At 43.7% G+C, this 14,857-nt stretch overlaps 1 protein-coding gene across 2 annotated transcripts in view; it reads right to left on the bottom strand.

Annotated features, from left to right (window-relative positions):
• CCAR1 (cell division cycle and apoptosis regulator 1) overlaps nucleotides 1-14,857 on the bottom strand; it is a 55,628-nt gene that overhangs the window by 21,513 nt on the left and 19,258 nt on the right. The window lies entirely within an intron of this gene.

The raw sequence follows: 14,857 nt of genomic DNA, 5'->3' as shown, positions 1-14,857 counted from the left end.
TTATTGGCTTTACGTATGAGTGTGTGATAGCGATTTACTAAGGAGAGCTTTTTGTAACTTGCCTGATAAAAACATACCACCACCTGTCGCTCTAGTTACTTACAAGTCGCTCTACCTCCTGACAGTGTAATGTATGCACCGCCTGTTCTGAATAACAGCCTTGCAGAGAACGCTGGAGGGTTTATTTGCCATAACAACAAACAAACATATGCTGGCATTATAGAAGTGGTATATGTTAATAAATACAATCCTGTATTGCTTAGTGGGAGTTTGAAGGTTTTGTTGACAAATTAAATGCTCTGGTGATCTTAATATTTAGTTGGAGATGTTTAGTCGGTGAGGTTAACTCCTGAAATTTTTTTTCTCCTAGTGTGCCCAAAAATTGTGAAATGTTTGGGCACACTTGTTTCCACTGTGCAGTCCTCGGCCCTTCTCACACCCAGCCAGTGTGCAGTAACATCGCAGGCGGGGAAACCCCCCCCCGTGAATTGACATCCCTGCCTTGTCTCTTTTAGACACATATAACATCACCGCAGAGTAGATCCACAACACTGGGCCCAATGCAACAGATGACAATGGATTACAGTGTTCAATCTAATTTGTTGTTCAAAGTAAAGTACAGGGGTGTAACATGTTCCAAAGGTTTATAGGGATTAAAGGGCTGACGGGTACAAAAAAAAAAAGGTTGCCATGATAATAGTTAGTCGACCAGCTTTTTTTGTGGAGTGGGGGTCACATTGTTTTCAATTTTTGCTTGATTTTCATCTACGTGGACTAGGATTGGAAATCGTTACCTTTGTGGAGCACAGAGAGGCACATTGCCCGAATCATGATGAGCGAAGGCAGTGCAGGAGGGTACACATTTACAATAATTGTGGTCAAAAACATAGAAAATTACACCCAGAAATCTTAAAAACTCGTGTTGAACATTTTCATATCAACCTTTTCTATATCTACATTTTCCATGTCAACCTTTTGATACTTGACTTAACCCCTTCCCGACAATTGACGTACATTTACGTCATGGTCGGGAAGTACTTCCCGACACATGGCGTAAATGTACGTCATGGCATTTAACTGTCACCGCGTCTATAGACGCGGTGACAGTTTCAACATGTCTGCTGTCCCTGACAGCAGACATGTCCGTGCATGCCCAGGGGGGGCTGCGATGCCGCCCCCCCGTCGGCGATCGCTGTGATTGGCTGTTCAGTGTGAACAGCCAATTACAGCGTTTTCTGTGTCACCGGCGAATAACGTTCACCGGTGACACGCGATCGGAGGTGATTGGTGCTGTAAAGTACAGCACCAATCACCGCGGGGTGTAAGGGTGACACTGGTGTCACCCCACCTCACCCCGCCCGCCCCCAAAGGCCGTGATTGGTCCGTCGGACCGACGGACCAATCACAGCCATGGAGGGGGGTTTAAACTAACGGTGACTGCACTGCAGACGCCATTCCGGTCTGGAATTGCGTGCAGTGCGGTCACCGTGCCAATCTGCCACGATATACTGACCAGAACCTGGCAAAATACTTACCTGATCCTTGCAAATATCTTGGCTGCTTCATCTGTGCTTGTAGTGTGCTGGATGCTTCCTGGATCCTGTTACTTGTGACTTCCTGTGAACTTGTGCTGCTGCAGTGTAATAGCGTTAGTTAGATAGAGAGAGATAGAGAGAGATAGTGTCAGAGAGTGCTGTATTTTGTGCTGCTGCAGTGTGATATAGTTATAGAGAGAGAGATAGAGAGAGATAGAGAGAGAGAGATAGAGAGATAGAGAGAGATAGAGAGAGATAGAGAGAGAGAGATAGAGAGGCCTAGTGACAGAGTGCTATATTTTGTGCTGCTGCAGTGTTATAGTTATAGATAGAGAGAGAGATAGAGAGAGATAGAGAGAGAGAGATAGAGAGATAGAGAGAGAGAGATAGAGATAGTGACAGATTGTGCTATATATTTTTTATATAACTGACTGCTGCCCCCCCTTTTGTGCTGATCAGTATAAATTAACTGATCAGCAACTTTTTGGGGGCGCAGGGTATTTTTATATATATATATACCTGTCACTGCTGCTGCTGCAGTGTCATAGAGTGTTAGATAGTGAGAGATAGAGAGATAGAGAGAGATAGTGACAGAGTGATAGAGAGTGCTAAATTTTGTGTCTGCTGCCCCCGCCTTTTGTGCTGATCACTATATATGAGGTGATCAGCAACTTTTTAGGGGTGCAGAGGTTTTTTTTTTTTTTTTTTTTATATATACCTGCCAGTTGCACTGTCAGTTGCACCTGCTGCCCCTCACTGGTAATCAGTGTCGCATCACTGATCACCTTTTTTTTTTTTTGTGTGTGCTGTGGGGTCTTTTTTTAATTTTTTTTTTTACACACACTGTGATTTTGTGGGTGTCCTGTGGCCGCTGTGCGCGGATCAGTGACGTACATCACTGATCATCTTTTTCGGCACAGGGTTGATCTATTTTTTTTTTTTTTTTGATCAAATTCCTGTTGCCTTTCAGCGCTGTTCAGTGACGGACGTTACTGACCAACATCTGTGCTCAATTTTTGGCGCAGGACCTTTTTTTTTTTTTTTTTTAACCCCTTCAATTTTTTTTTTAACCCCTTCAAATTTTTTTTTTAACCCCTTCAATTTTTTTTTTTTTAACCCCTCCATTTTTTTTTTTGTATAAAGTATTTTTTTTTTCTGCACACTACATACACACTACACACTACATACCCCCCGGGTTGAAATAAAGTTTGTACCCCCCCCCCCTACACTATACACGTGTTGAAACATTTCACTACCAGTAACACAAAAATAAAAATGGCATCCCAAATGTCATCCCAGTCATCCAGAAGAATGTATTCAGCGGAGGAGGCATATGCCCTGCTTGCTTCTGACTCTGACACAGCCAGTGATGCAAGCGGGGAATTTGAAGGATTCGCCTTAAGCTCCTCTTCCTCCTCTGATGATGAGGGACCCCCTCAAAGACGCCCCCGTAGAGCAGCTGAGACCCCCCCCCCAATAATTGATCTCGTATGGACCCCACCACCAGACAATTTTGAGCCCCAGGTTCCTGAGTTTTTGGCCATGCCAGGAATCCAATTTGATTCCACAGGTCTCAGAGAAATTGACTTTTTCAAATTATTTTTCTCTGATGATTTTATAAATTTAATGGTGGATCAAACTAATTTATATGCCCAGCAGTTTATTGCTCAAAACCCCACGTCATCATTTGCTAGGTGGACCCCTGTAGATGCAGTAGAGATGATGACGTTTTGGGGTCTGGTGTTTCATATGGGCATAGTAAAAAAGCCAGAAATTAGGCAATATTGGAGTACAGATGTTCTGTACAGCACCCCATTTTACCGTATGGCCATGCCCCGGGCTCGATTTGAGACGATCCTTAAATTTTTGCATTACAACGATAATGCACAGTGCCCACCCAGAGATGATCCCACCTTTGACCGGCTATTCAAAGTCAGGCCGGTCATTGATCATTTCAGTGCCAAATTTGAAGACATGTACATCCCAGATAAATTCATTTGCATAGACGAGTCCCTTATACATTTTAAAGGAAGGGTTAAATTCCGCCAGTACCTTCCCAGTAAGAGGGCAAGGTATGGCATAAAAATGTATAAGTTGTGTGAAAGCACCTCAGGGTACACCCACAGGTTTAGGGTATATGAAGGGAAGGATTCAAGAATTGAACCGCCAGAATGCCCCCCCTCCCTCGTAGGTGTTAGTGGAAAAATTGTCTGGGATTTAGTGCACCCCTTCCTGGATAAAGGTTATCACCTCTATGTGGATAACTTTTACACCAGCATCCCCCTGTTTAAGGCCCTTGGTTCAAGAGGTACAGCAGCTTGCGGTACTGTGCGCAAGAACCAAAGAGGCCTCCCAAAAACGCACATTGCCCAAGTAATGAGAAGGGGTGAAAGCAGGGGAATATGCACCGAAAATATGTTGTTGGTCAAATATAAGGACAAGAGGGATGTCCTTATACTGACAACAATTCACGGAGACAGTACCACCTCCGTCCCTGTACGAGGTACCAGTACCCACACCTCCAAACCTAATTGTATCCTGGATTACAATAGGTACATGGGCGGAGTGGATCTTTCAGATCAGGTACTGAAGCCGTACAGTGCCCTGCGGAAAACAAAAATCTGGTACAAGAAGCTGGCCGTGTATATCATCCAGATGGCACTGTATAACGCTTACGTGCTATTCCGTTCTACCGGCCAGAGGGGGACATTTATGCACTTTCAAGAGGAAGTCATAAAGGGCCTAATATTTGGGAACCAGCAGGCTGAGGGCCCCAGTACTTCTAGTACTGGCCCCCGTATTGTACCAGGGCAGCATTTTCCTGATGAAATCCCCTCCACTGGAAAAAAGGGCAGGACACAAAAAAGGTGCAAAGTTTGCTATAAAAAGGGAATAAGAAAGCAAACTATTTTCCAGTGTGACACTTGCCCCGACAAACCCGGCCTATGTATAAAGGAGTGTTTTAAAATATACCACACATCTATGGATTATTAGGTTCATAATTTCACCGTGCTTCGGGGGTCTTGCTAATGCCACATACCACCCACCATTCATTCCACCATAATCTGAGCCGCAAAATCCAAAAATCACTCCTTCCCTTCTGAGTCCTGCCATGCACCCAACTGGTATTTTTTGGTCACATGTGAGGCATTGCCGTACTCGGGAGAAATTGGGGCACAGATTTTGGGGTGCTTTTTCTCCTTCATACCTTCTGAAAATGAAAAATTTTGAGCCAGAACTGCATTTTTGTGTAAAAAAATGTAATTTTTCATTTTCACTGCCCACTTGTATCAAAATTGGTGAAACCCCTGGGGGTTTGAAATGTACACTATACCCCTAGATGAATTCCCTGAGGGGTGTAGTTTGCAAAATGGGGTCACTTGTGGGGGGGTTCCACTGTATTGGTGCTTTGGGGGTCTTGCTAATGCGACATAGCACCCACCATCATTCCACCAGAATTTGTGCTGCAAAATCCAAATATCACTCCTTCCCTTCTGAGTCCTGCAACTTTTTGGTCACACATGAGGCATTGCCGTACTCGGGAGAAATTGGGGCACAGATTTTGGGGTGCTTTGTCTCCTTCATTCCTTCTGAAATTGAAAAATTTTGAGCCAGAACTGCATTTTTGTGTAAAAAAATTTAATTTTTCATTTTCACTGCCCACTTGTATCAAAATTGGTGAAACCCCTGGGGGTTTGAAATGTACACTATACCCCTAGATGAATTCCCTGAGGGGTGTAGTTTGCAAAATGGGGTGACTTGTGGGGGGGTTCCACTGTATTGGTGCAACATAGCACCCACCATTCATTCCACCAGAATCTGTGCTGCAAAATCCAAAAATCACTCCTTCCCTTCTGAGTCCTGCCATGCACCCAACTGGTATTTTTTGGTCACATGTGAGGCATTGCCGTACTCGGGAGAAATTGGGGCACAGATTTTGGGGTGCTTTTTCTCCTTCATACCTTCTGAAAATGAAAAATTTTGAGCCAGAACTGCATTTTTGTGTAAAAAATTTAATTTTTCATTTTCACTGCCCAGTTGTACCACAATTGGTGAAACCCCTGGGGGTTTGAAATGTACATTATACCCCTAGATGAATTCCCTGAGGGGTGTAGTTTGCAAAATGGGGTCACTTGTGGGGGGGTTCCACTGTATTGGTGCTTGGGGGGTCTTGCTAATGCGACATAGCACCCACCAAAATTCCACCAGAATCTGAGCCGCAAAATCCAAAAATCACTCCTTCCGTTCTGAGTCCTGCCATGCACCCAACTGGTATTTTTTGGTCACATGTGAGGCATTGCCGTACTCGGGAGAAATTGGGGCACATATTTTGGGGTGCTTTTTCTCCTTCATACCTTCTGAAAATGAAAAATTTTGAGCCAGAACTGCATTTTTGTGTAAAAAAATGTAATTTTTCATTTTCACTGCCCACTTGTATCAAAATTGGTGAAACCCCTGGGGGTTTGAAATGTACACTATACCCCTAGATGAATTCCCTGAGGGGTGTACTTTGCAAAATGGGGTGACTTGTGGGGGGGTTCCACTGTATTGGTGCAACATAGCACCCACCATTCATTCCACCAGAATCTGTGCTGCAAAATCCAAAAATCACTCCTTCCCTTCTGAGTCCTGCCATGCACCCAACTGGTATTTTTTGGTCACATGTGAGGCATTGCCGTACTCGGGAGAAATTGGGGCACAGATTTTGGGGTACTTTTCTCCTTCATACCTTCTGAAAATGAAAAATTTTGAGCCAGAACTGCATTTTTGTGTAAAAAATGTAATTTTTCATTTTCACTGCCCACTTGTATCAAAATTGGTGAAACCCCTGGGGGTTTGAAATGTACACTATACCCCTAGATGAATTCCCTGAGGGGTGTAGTTTGCAAAATGGGGTCACTTGTGGGGGGGTTCCACTGTATTGGTGCTTTGGGGGTCTTGCTAATGCGACATAGCACCCACCAAAATTCCACCAGAATCTGAGCTGCAAAATCCAAAAATCACTCCTTCCCTTCTGAGTCCTGCCATGCACCCAACTGGTATTTTTTGGTCACATGTGAGGCATTGCCGTACTCGGGAGAAATTGGGGCACAGAGTTTGGGGTGCTTTTTCTCCTTCATACCTTCTGAAAATGAAAAATTTTGAGCCAGAACTGCATTTTTGTGTAAAAAATGTAATTTTTCATTTTCACTGCCCACTTGTATCAAAATTGGTGAAACCCCTGGGGGTTTGAAATGTACACTATACCCCTAGATGAATTCCCTGAGGGGTGTAGTTTGCAAAATGGGGTCACTTGTGGGGGGGTTCCACTGTATTGGTGCTTGGGGGGTCTTGCTAATGCAACATAGCACCCACCAAAATTCCACCAGAATCTGAGCTGCAAAATCCAAAAATCACTCCTTCCCTTCTGAGTCCTGCCATGCACCCAACTGGTATTTTTGGTCACATGTGAGGCATTGCCGTACTCGGGAGAAATTGGGGCACAGATTTTGGGGTGCTTTTTCTCCTTCATACCTTCTGAAAATGAAAAATTTTGAGCCAGAACTGCATTTTTGTGTAAAAAATGTAATTTTTCATTTTCACTGCCCACTTGTATCAAAATTGGTGAAACCCCTGGGGGTTTGAAATGTACACTATACCCCTAGATGAATTCCCTGAGGGGTGTAGTTTGCAAAATGGGGTCACTTGTGGGGGGTTCCACTGTATTGGTGCTTGGGGGGTCTTGCTAATGCGACATAGCACCCACCAAAATTCCACCAGAATCTGAGCCGCAAAATCCCAAAATCACTCCTTCCGTTCTGAGTCCTGCCATGCACCCAACTGGTATTTTTTGGTCACATGTGAGGCATTGCCGTACTCGGGAGAAATTGGGGCACATATTTTGGGGTGCTTTTTCTCCTTCATACCTTCTGAAAATGAAAAATTTAGAGCCAGAACTGCATTTTTGTGTAAAAAAATGTAATTTTTCATTTTCACTGCCCAATTGTATCAAAATTGGTGAAACCCCTGGGGGTTTGAAATGTACACTATACCCCTAGATGAATTCCCTGAGGGGTGTAGTTTGCAAAATGGGGTCACTTGTGGGGGGGTTCCACTGTATTGGTGCTTTGGGGGTCTTGCTAATGCGACATAGCACCCACCAAAATTCCACCAGAATCTGAGCTGCAAAATCCAAAAATCACTCCTTCCCTTCTGAGTCCTGCCATGCACCCAACTGGTATTTTTTGGTCACATGTGAGGCATTGCCGTACTCGGGAGAAATTGGGGCACAGATTTTGGGGTGCTTTTTCTCCTTCATACCTTCTGAAAATGAAAAATTTTGAGCCAGAACTGCATTTTTGTGTAAAAAATGTAATTTTTCATTTTCACTGCCCACTTGTATCAAAATTGGTGAAACCCCTGGGGGTTTGAAATGTACACTATACCCCTAGATGAATTCCCTGAGGGGTGTAGTTTGCAAAATGGGGTCACTTGTGGGGGGGTTCCACTGTATTGGTGCTTGGGGGGTCTTGCTAATGCGACATAGCACCCACCAAAATTCCACCAGAATCTGAGCTGCAAAATCCAAAAATCACTCCTTCCCTTCTGAGTCCTGCCATGCACCCAACTGGTATTTTTGGTCACATGTGAGGCATTGCCGTACTCGGGAGAAATTGGGGCACAGATTTTGGGGTGCTTTTTCTCCTTCATACCTTCTGAAAATGAAAAATTTTGAGCCAGAACTGCATTTTTGTGTAAAAAATGTAATTTTTCATTTTCACTGCCCACTTGTATCAAAATTGGTGAAACCCCTGGGGGTTTGAAATGTACACTATACCCCTAGATGAATTCCCTGAGGGGTGTAGTTTGCAAAATGGGGTCACTTGTGGGGGGGGTTCCACTGTATTGGTGCTTGGGGGGTCTTGCTAATGCGACATAGCACCCACCAAAATTCCACCAGAATCTGAGCCGCAAAATCCAAAAATCACTCCTTCCGTTCTGAGTCCTGCCATGCACCCAACTGGTATTTTTTGGTCACATGTGAGGCATTGCCGTACTCGGGAGAAATTGGGGCACATATTTTGGGGTGCTTTTTCTCCTTCATACCTTCTGAAAATGAAAAATTTAGAGCCAGAACTGCATTTTTGTGTAAAAAAATGTAATTTTTCATTTTCACTGCCCAATTGTATCAAAATTGGTGAAACCCCTGGGGGTTTGAAATGTACACTATACCCCTAGATGAATTCCCTGAGGGGTGTAGTTTGCAAAATGGGGTCACTTGTGGGGGGGTTCCACTGTATTGGTGCTTTGGGGGTCTTGCTAATGCGACATAGCACCCACCAAAATTCCACCAGAATCTGAGCTGCAAAATCCAAAAATCACTCCTTCCCTTCTGAGTCCTGCCATGCACCCAAATGGTATTTTTTGGTCACATGTGAGGCATTGCCGTACTCGGGAGAAATTGGGGCACAGATTTTGGGGTGCTTTGTCTCCTTCATACCTTCTGAAAATGACAAATTTGGAGCCAGAACTGCATTTTTGTGTAAAAAAAATAATTTTTCATTTTCACTGCCCAGTTGTACCACAATTGGTGAAACCCCTGGGGGTTTGAAATGTACACTATACCCCTAGATGAATTCCCTGAGGGGTGTAGTTTGCAAAATGGGGTCACTTGTGGGGGGGTTCCTAACTTTTAGCATCTTATGGTGCCTAGAAACCTACATGGTGCCTAAAAAATAATCTCATAAAAAGGAGGCTCCAAAATCAAGTAGGTGCTCCTTCTATTATGAAGCCTGTGGTTTGGTCACCGTGCACACTAGGGCCACATATAGGATATTTATGAAAACAAAAGAATTGGGGGAATCAATTTTCAGTCACATTTCTCTAGTAAAATGTACTGTGTTCCTTAGAAAAATGTATTAAAATTGCAAATCTGCAAAAAAAAAGAAATTTTGAAATTTCACCTACACTTTGTTTTAATTCCTGTGAAACACCTAAAGGGTAAACAAACTTCCAAAATGCGGTTTTGAATACTGTGAGGGGTGCAGTTTTTGAAATGGCATCATTTATGGGGGTGTCTCACATACAAGTCCCTCAAAGTCACATCAGAACTGAACTGGTCCCTAAAAAAATCAGTGTTTGAAATTTTCTTGAAAATTTGAGAATTTGCTATTCATATTGTAAGCCTCCTAGTGTCCCAAAAAATTAAAAGGAAGTTGAAATAATGATGTCAACATAAAGTAGACATATGGTCTATGTTAGTTATTAACTATTTTGAGTGGTATGATTATTTGTCTCACAAGCAGAAAATTTAACATTTTGCAAATTGCTAAATTTTCCATTTTTTTACGACATTTTGGTATTTTTCACAAAAAAACACAGACTGCATCGACCCAAATTTACCACTAACTTGAAGTACAATGTGTCACGAAAAAACAATCTCAAAATCACTGGGATAAGTAAAAGCAAAAAAAAGTTATCCCCACTTAAGTGAGACATGTCAGATTTGAAAAAAAGGGCTCTGTCAGGAACGCAAAAACTGGCTCTGTCAGGAAGGGGTTAATGCATGTCCAGTGCAGTTCTTCTATACAACATCCATGCCCACCGCTAACTCATAAGAAACCATTTCCAGCTTTTATAACCATTGCCAACGTTTCAGGTTCATATGGAGTAACTGGATAACAAAGGCAAAGACCAAAAAATCCCCAGATCTTCATATACGTATATCTGTATTTTGTTCCTTTGCTAAACCAAACCATTAACCCCTTCCCGACAATTGACGTACATTTACGTCATGGTCGGGAAGTACTTCCCGACACATGGCGTAAATGTACGTCATGGCATTTAACTGTCACCGCGTCTATAGACGCGGTGACAGTTTCAACATGTCTGCTGTCCCTGACAGCAGACATGTCCGTGCATGCCCAGGGGGGGCTGCGATGCCGCCCCCCCGTCGGCGATCGCTGTGATTGGCTGTTCAGTGTGAACAGCCAATTACAGCGTTTTCTGTGTCACCGGCGAATAACGTTCGCCGGTGACACGCGATCGGAGGTGATTGGTGCTGTAAAGTACAGCACCAATCACCGCGGGGTGTAAGGGTGACACTGGTGTCACCCCACCTCACCCCGCCCGCCCCCAAAGGCCGTGATTGGTGACGGACCAATCACAGCCATGGAGGGGGGTTTAAACTAACGGTGACTGCACTGCAGACGCCATTCCGGTCTGGAATTGCGTGCAGTGCGGTCACCGTGCCAATCTGCCGCGATATACTGACCAGAACCTGGCAAAATACTTACCTGATCCTTGCAAATATCTTGGCTGCTTCATCTGCTTGTAGTGTGCTGGATGCTTCCTGGATCCTGTTACTTGTGACTTCCTGTGAACTTGTGCTGCTGCAGTGTAATAGCGTTAGTTAGATAGAGAGAGATAGAGAGAGATAGTGTCAGAGAGTGCTGTATTTTGTGCTGCTGCAGTGTGATATAGTTATAGAGAGAGAGATAGAGAGAGATAGAGAGAGAGATAGAGGCCTAGTGACAGAGAGTGCTATATTTTGTGCTGCTGCAGTGTTATAGTTATAGATAGAGAGAGAGAGATAGAGAGAGATAGAGAGAGAGAGATAGAGATAGTGACAGATTGTGCTATATATTTTTTATATAACTGACTGCTGCCCCCCCTTTTGTGCTGATCAGTATAAATTAACTGATCAGCAACTTTTTGGGGGCGCAGGGTATTTTTATATATATATATATATATACCTGTCACTGCTGCTGCTGCAGTGTCATAGAGTGTTAGATAGTGAGAGATAGAGAGATAGAGAGAGATAGTGACAGAGAGTGATAGAGAGTGCTAAATTTTGTGTCTGCTGCCCCCGCCTTTTGTGCTGATCACTATATCTGAGGTGATCAGCAACTTTTTAGGGGTGCAGAGGTTTTTTTTTTTTTTTTTTATATATACCTGCCAGTTGCACTGTCAGTTGCACCTGCTACCCCTCACTGGTAATCAGTGTCGCATCACTGATCACCTTTTTTTTTTTTTGTGTGTGCTGTGGGGTCTTTTTTTAATTTTTTTTTTTACACACACTGTGATTTTGTGGGTGTCCTGTGGCCGCTGTGCGCGGATCAGTGACGTACATCACTGATCATCTTTTTCGGCACAGGGTTGATCTATTTTTTTTTTTTTTTTGATCAAATTCCTGTTGCCTTTCAGCGCTGTTCAGTGACGGACGTTACTGACCAACATCTGTGCTCAATTTTTGGCGCAGGACCTTTTTTTTTTTTTTTTTTAACCTCTTCAATTTTTTTTTTTTTAACCCCTCCATTTTTTTTTTTTTGTATAAAGTATTTTTTTTTTCTGCACACTACATACACACTACACACTACATACCCCCCGGGTTGAAATAAAGTTTGTACCCCCCCCTACACTATACACGTGTTGAAACATTTCACTACCAGTAACACAAAAATAAAAATGGCATCCCAAATGTCATCCCAGTCATCCAGAAGAATGTATTCAGCGGAGGAGGCATATGCCCTGCTTGCTTCTGACTCTGACACAGCCAGTGATGCAAGCGGGGAATTTGAAGGATTCGCCTTAAGCTCCTCTTCCTCCTCTGATGATGAGGGACCCCCTCAAAGACGCCCCCGTAGAGCAGCTGAGACCCCCCCCCCCCCAATAATTGATCTCGTATGGACCCCACCACCAGACAATTTTGAGCCCCAGGTTCCTGAGTTTTTGGCCATGCCAGGAATCCAATTTGATTCCACAGGTCTCAGAGAAATTGACTTTTTCAAATTATTTTTCTCTGATGATTTTATAAATTTAATGGTGGATCAAACTAATTTATATGCCCAGCAGTTTATTGCTCAAAACCCCACGTCATCATTTGCTAGGTGGACCCCTGTAGATGCAGTAGAGATGATGACGTTTTGGGGTCTGGTGTTTCATATGGGCATAGTAAAAAAGCCAGAAATTAGGCAATATTGGAGTACAGATGTTCTGTACAGCACCCCATTTTACCGTATGGCCATGCCCCGGGCTCGATTTGAGACGATCCTTAAATTTTTGCATTACAACGATAATGCACAGTGCCCACCCAGAGATGATCCCACCTTTGACCGGCTATTCAAAGTCAGGCCGGTCATTGATCATTTCAGTGCCAAATTTGAAGACATGTACATCCCAGATAAATTCATTTGCATAGACGAGTCCCTTATACATTTTAAAGGAAGGGTTAAATTCCGCCAGTACCTTCCCAGTAAGAGGGCAAGGTATGGCACTAAAATGTATAAGTTGTGTGAAAGCACCTCAGGGTACACCCACAGGTTTAGGGTATATGAAGGGAAGGATTCAAGAATTGAACCGCCAGAATGCCCCCCCTCCCTCGTAGGTGTTAGTGGAAAAATTGTCTGGGATTTAGTGCACCCCTTCCTGGATAAAGGTTATCACCTCTATGTGGATAACTTTTACACCAGCATCCCCCTGTTTAAGGCCCTTGGTTCAAGAGGTACAGCAGCTTGCGGTACTGTGCGCAAGAACCAAAGAGGCCTCCCAAAAACGCACATTGCCCAAGTAATGAGAAGGGGTGAAAGCAGGGGAATATGCACCGAAAATATGTTGTTGGTCAAATATAAGGACAAGAGGGATGTCCTTATACTGACAACAATTCACGGAGACAGTACCACCTCCGTCCCTGTACGAGGTACCAGTACCCACACCTCCAAACCTAATTGTATCCTGGATTACAATAGGTACATGGGCGGAGTGGATCTTTCAGATCAGGTACTGAAGCCGTACAGTGCCCTGCGGAAAACAAAAATCTGGTACAAGAAGCTGGCCGTGTATATCATCCAGATGGCACTGTATAACGCTTACGTGCTATTCCGTTCTACCGGCCAGAGGGGGACATTTATGCACTTTCAAGAGGAAGTCATAAAGGGCCTAATATTTGGGAACCAGCAGGCTGAGGGCCCCAGTACTTCTAGTACTGGCCCCCGTATTGTACCAGGGCAGCATTTTCCTGATGAAATCCTCTCCACTGGAAAAAAGGGCAGGACACAAAAAAGGTGCAAAGTTTGCTATAAAAAGGGAATAAGAAAGCAAACTATTTTCCAGTGTGACACTTGCCCCGACAAACCCGGCCTATGTATAAAGGAGTGTTTTAAAATATACCACACATCTATGGATTATTAGGTTCATAATTTCACCGTGCTTCGGGGGTCTTGCTAATGCCACATACCACCCACCATTCATTCCACCATAATCTGAGCCGCAAAATCCAAAAATCACTCCTTCCGTTCTGAGTCCTGCCATGCACCCAACTGGTATTTTTTGGTCACATGTGAGGCATTGCCGTACTCGGGAGAAATTGGGGCACAGATTTTGGGGTGCTTTTTCTCCTTCATACCTTCTGAAAATGAAAAATTTTGAGCCAGAACTGCATTTTTGTGTAAAAAAATGTAATTTTTCATTTTCACTGCCCACTTGTATCAAAATTGGTGAAACCCCTGGGGGTTTGAAATGTACACTATACCCCTAGATGAATTCCCTGAGGGGTGTAGTTTGCAAAATGGGGTCACTTGTGGGGGGGTTCCACTGTATTGGTGCTTTGGGGGTCTTGCTAATGCGACATAGCACCCACCATCATTCCACCAGAATTTGTGCTGCAAAATCCAAATATCACTCCTTCCCTTCTGAGTCCTGCAACTTTTTGGTCACACATGAGGCATTGCCGTACTCGGGAGAAATTGGGGCACAGATTTTGGGGTGCTTTGTCTCCTTCATTCCTTCTGAAATTGAAAAATTTTGAGCCAGAACTGCATTTTTGTGTAAAAAAATGTAATTTTTCATTTTCACTGCCCACTTGTATCAAAATTGGTGAAACCCCTGGGGGTTTGAAATGTACACTATACCCCTAGATGAATTCCCTGAGGGGTGTAGTTTGCAAAATGGGGTGACTTGTGGGGGGGTTCCACTGTATTGGTGCAACATAGCACCCACCATTCATTCCACCAGAATCTGTGCTGCAAAATCCAAAAATCACTCCTTCCCTTCTGAGTCCTGCCATGCACCCAACTGGTATTTTTTGGTCACATGTGAGGCATTGCCGTACTCGGGAGAAATTGGGGCACAGATTTTGGGGTGCTTTTTCTCCTTCATACCTTCTGAAAATGAAAAATTTTGAGCCAGAACTGCATTTTTGTGTAAAAAAATGTAATTTTTCATTTTCACTGCCCACTTGTATCAAAATTGGTGAAACCCCTGGGGGTTTGAAATGTACACTATACCCCTAGATGAATTCCCTGAGGGGTGTAGTTTGCAAAATGGGGTCACTTGTGGGGGGGTTC

This window comes from Crinia signifera, chromosome 6 (assembly GCF_055691185.1).
Source record: "Crinia signifera chromosome 6, ASM5569118v1, whole genome shotgun sequence".
In the NCBI taxonomy this organism is placed as follows: Eukaryota; Metazoa; Chordata; class Amphibia; order Anura; family Myobatrachidae; genus Crinia; species Crinia signifera.
Note: the sequence above shows the minus strand (reverse complement) of the source record. Positions and strands in the feature narration are given on the sequence as shown.